This window comes from Chrysochloris asiatica, unplaced genomic scaffold (assembly GCF_000296735.1).
Source record: "Chrysochloris asiatica unplaced genomic scaffold, ChrAsi1.0 scaffold00592, whole genome shotgun sequence".
Taxonomy (NCBI): domain Eukaryota; kingdom Metazoa; phylum Chordata; class Mammalia; order Afrosoricida; family Chrysochloridae; genus Chrysochloris; species Chrysochloris asiatica.
Window position 1 is genome coordinate 427,808 of NW_006409110.1, and position 4,772 is coordinate 432,579.

Below are 4,772 nucleotides of genomic sequence, written 5' to 3' on the forward strand. Positions count from 1 at the left end.
GGAAGACCACATAATTGATACATTTGAGTTGTGGTGTTTGTGGAGGATATTAAAGGTATCATGGTCTGCTAGAAGAACAAACAAATCTGTATTGGAAGAAGTACAGCCAAGTACTCCTTGGAAGCCAGTATTGCCCGGTTTTGGCTCCCATACTTCAGATATATTGTTGGGTCGGACTAGTCCAGGGAGAAATCTGTGATGCTGGGTAAAATACAAGGTCAGAAACAAAAGAAAAAGCAGTAATTAGATGGATTGGCACATGACAGCAGTAGTGGGGTCAACATTTCAAGGTTTGTAAGGATGGTGTAGGACCATGCAGTGTTTTGTTGTATTGTGCATAAGGCACTTATGAGTGAGAATTGACTTGCAGAAACCTTACAGCAGCAGCATAACTCTTTTCAACCCCTTAAACAAAAAATTTATTTTAAGGAGAACATATGTAATTTCTTAATTATACAAAATGTAAGATTAGACCTTTCACTGCCATGTCCATTACATTTATCTTCTTCCCAAACATGATGACAACATTCATTTTTAAATAAAATTGTTCTTTGTGTTTCTTATAAAATATAAATAAGTTTTTTATATCATTTCACATATCCTTTTTTAAAATTTTGCACATAAAATGATATATTGTTTTGACCATGTTGTGCTTTTTTTGAAATCTAAACGCTAATCCTGAAATTTTGGATATGTTTATTGAGAAATGTGTGCTCCATTCTTTTTTTATTATAACTTGATGATATTCCTGTGGATAAATTAATTACATTTTAAATACCTGTGAAAAAAAAATTCTATAATGTAATCTAAGTAATTACATATTTATTTTTAACTATAAAGAGAGATGTTGTAAAGGAGGGTATGCCTCAGACCCTAACTTGTAACAACTACTGTACTGTTTCCTATCTCTTAAGTTTTGTCATGTCAACAATATTAAAACAGAAATGTGATATCTGAATTTTTGACAGTTGTTATTTTCACTAAACATATTCCCTTGAGGTTCATTCCAGTTATTATATAGTAATGCTTAGTTCATTTTTATTGTTAAGTATTGTTCCATTTGTTACTGTTAATTGCCTTCAGGTTAGTCCCGAATCATAGTAACCCTGGTGAGGGTTTCTGAAAAGCCTTTGGTGGGCTTGAACGGCCAACCTTGTTGTTAGAAGTCGAATGCTTATCCTACAACATTACACTAGGAGTTGATATTTTCCACTATTCATATATAATGTGTATATTGTATGCTTTTCATTTGTGAAATATAAAATGAAAAAGGAAGGCACAGGGAAGATGTAGGGTAACTGTTGTTTCAGGGAGAGGTTATTATCATTGAAAAGAAGCAAAGCATGTAATTTGTTGAATGTAAAAGCAATTAAATCATTCCAAGAAAAAGTCTCTTTTTCAAGAATAATTTCAACTCTACTTACTGAAGATCATATGTGAATGTATTTTCAGGGGCATTATATTTTATTCCTTGACTTTCTAATTCACCTGACACTTTTTTTCCTTCTGTTCAATCAGAGAAAAATCCAATATTAATCTCAGAAAATCACCCTATAGATTAGGGTCCTTTTGAGAACATTCCAGGTAAAACAGATGAGAAAAGATTCACATATAGTCTGTAATTTAACGTTTAGTTCCAGGGCATATTGGGAAATTGCTTATAGGAAGGTAAAAATTCAGCACCCTGGGATCTAGATACAAAAGTTAATTAACATTCAATGAGTTTAATACTGCCCAAATGCAAGTGATTAGTGACCTAACACTAAATCCTGGTACACTCAGGGTCATGACAGAGTGCCTACTATTATAAAACCAAGTACTATTTCATTGTTGGGCAAAGAATCCAGCTGTAGAAAATAGACAAAGATGCATTTCCCCTTCTGAACTCTACTGCAATTCTATCCTTCCAGTCTCATGCTACTGAAAAACAAACAAACAAACAAAACCTATCATCATTTTGTGGTAAGAGGCTAGAGTTCTTAGAAATGTCTTCCTCTTTCCTTTTGCCACGCATACAGAATTTATCTCTTCATTTGTTGGGCCACTCTTGTCACTACAAAGACCTGGGTGAACTCAGTGGTCTCCTATTGCTAAGAAATCCATTGTCCATTGTGCTGTTTCTGCTGCCATTCTTGCCACCTGGATGCAGAACACCTAAGCAAATAACTTATTTCCCTGTTCTCTCTTTAGATCTCAGAGGGTGGGTGCACTTGTTTCAACACAGCTTCTCCTACTGCCTCAGCCCTAACTACATTTGTGTAACTTCCTGCTGAGTTAAACATGGGAGACATTTGTTGGTTTGCACAAAGATACTCCTCCCCCAAGTGATAAAGAGCATGTCTACACTTTTACATATAAAATAGATAATTGTTGAATTTATTAGTTGCCATCAGGCCAATTGTTACTCATAGGGTTCCAATGTGGCTGCAGATATTCAGGAGAATTGAATATGTGTGAGAATCCCTTTATTAGTAAATATATTACACTCATCTGCTAACCTAAAGCTTTTTGGTTTGAACACACCCTGAGTTGCCAATAAACAAAGGGATGCCAAGATGATTCCATAAATTTTGTATCCAATAACACCATTTCAAACAGGTCTGCTATAACATATGGGGTAGCCATAAGCAAAAATTGACTGGAAGGCAATGGGTTTGTTCTTGTGGTACCCCATGTTCTTTTTAATATTCTATGTCATCACATAATTCAGAGGCATGGATTCTTCTAAGGTCTTCCTTATTCATTGTTCAAATTTTAAATACGTATGAATTGATTGAAATTATCATACTTGAGCCAGGATCACCTTAGTACTCCAACTGACATCTTTGCTTTTCATCACATTAAAGTGGTCTTTTGAATCATATTTGTTTAATGCAATACTTCCTTTGAGTTATTCACTGTTCTAGTATTTTTGAGTATGGATAAATGTAAAATTAAGTTTTTGACAATTTTAAACATTTCTCCATTTATCATGAAATTATTTCTTGGTCCAGATGCAAGGATTTTTGTTTTCTCTACATTGAGATGCAATACATACTTAAGGCTATAGAGTTTGAATTCATCAGTAAGTATTTCAAGTTCTCCTTTCTTACTGCAAGTGGATGGCATCATTTGCATATCGCAGGTTGTTAATCAGTCTTCTGCCAATTCTGATTCCATTTTCTTCTTCATATAATCCACACTCTCAGATTATTTGCTCAACATACAGATTGAATAAATATGGTGAATACAACCCTGACACACGTCTTTCCTGATTTTAAACTATTCAGTATTCCCTTGTTCTATTTGCATGACTGTCTCTTGGTTTATGCACAGGCTTATGAGCATAATTGTTGTTGTTGTTGTTGAGTGCCATCGAGTCGGGTCCGACCCATAGCGACCCTGTACAGGGTTTCCGAGGGTGTAAATCTTTACGGGAGTAGAAAGCCTCATCTTTCTCCCGCGGAGCGGCTGGTAATTTCGAACCGCTGACCTTAAGGTTCGCAGCCCGATTCATTACCACTACGCTACCAGAGCTCCTTAAGTATTCTGAAATACTCATTCCTCGTAATGCTCTTCATAGTTTTCTATGATTCACACAGTTTTGCATTCACACCTTTGCAGAGTCAATAAAGCAAATGTAATTACTTCATTTTGCTTGAATCAACCATCAACACTCATGGAAGCAACAGTCTGGAAATCAAACAACATATTGCATTGGGAAAATTTGCTGCACAATATCTCTATAAGTATTGAAGAACAAAGATGTCAGTTTGAGGACTAAGGTGCACCTGACACAAGCTATGGTATTTTCAATAACCTCATATGCATGTAAAAGTTGGACAGTGAATAAGGAAGACCATAGAAGAATTGATGCATTTGAGTTATAATGTTGTAGGAGAATATTGAAAATACCACTGACTACCCAAAGAATAAAGAGATCTGTGTTGGCAGAAATACAGCCAGAGTGATCCTTGGAAGCCATGATGGCCAGAATTCTTCTTTAATACTTTGGACTTAAGGAGGGACAGAGAAGGATATCATTTTTGTTAAAGTGAAGGGTTCAGAAAAAAAGAGGAAGAATTTCAATGAGATGGATTGGCACAGTGGCAGTATCAATGGACACAAGTGCAGCAATGATTGTGAGGTTGGCCCAGGATCAGGCATTTTTTGTTCTGTTGTGTGTAGGGTCACTATGAGTCTGTATCAACTCGATGGCACCTAACAACAACAGCAAACATATTTCTGGTATTATCTGCTTTCAGTCAAGATCCAACTGACACCAGCAATTATATCATGTAATTCATGTCCTCTTCTGAATCTGGCTTAATTTCTAGAAGCACTCTGTCAATATACTGCTATAAATGTGTTTTGATTATCTTCAGCAAAACTAATTGCACGTAATATTAAGAATATTATTTGATGATTTACACATTCCATTGAATTGTCATTCTTTGGAATAGGCACAAATATGGATCTCTTCCAGGTATATGTCTTCCAAGTTTCTTGGCATATAGGAGTGGTCAACTCTAATACTGTGTTAGTGTGTTGAAATGTTTCAATTTGTAATCTGACAATTCCTAAAGTTTTGTCTTTTAGCCAATTCCTTACATGCAACTTTTTCCTTCAATATCATGGATACTTCATCATATGCATCTCTTGAAATCATTGAACATCTACCAGTTCTCTTTGGTACAACAACTCCTTATATTTCTTCCATCTTTTTGTTGTTGTTTTTTGTTCGTTTGATACTTCCTGTAACAGTAAGTGATTTTTTGGTACATATTGTTGTT

General features: G+C 35.3%; 1 pseudogene; it reads left to right on the forward strand.

The window, feature by feature from the left end:
• Positions 1–3,024: 3,024 nt before the first annotated feature.
• Positions 3,025–4,772, forward strand: part of LOC102816344 — a 4,461-nt pseudogene continuing 2,713 nt past the window's right edge.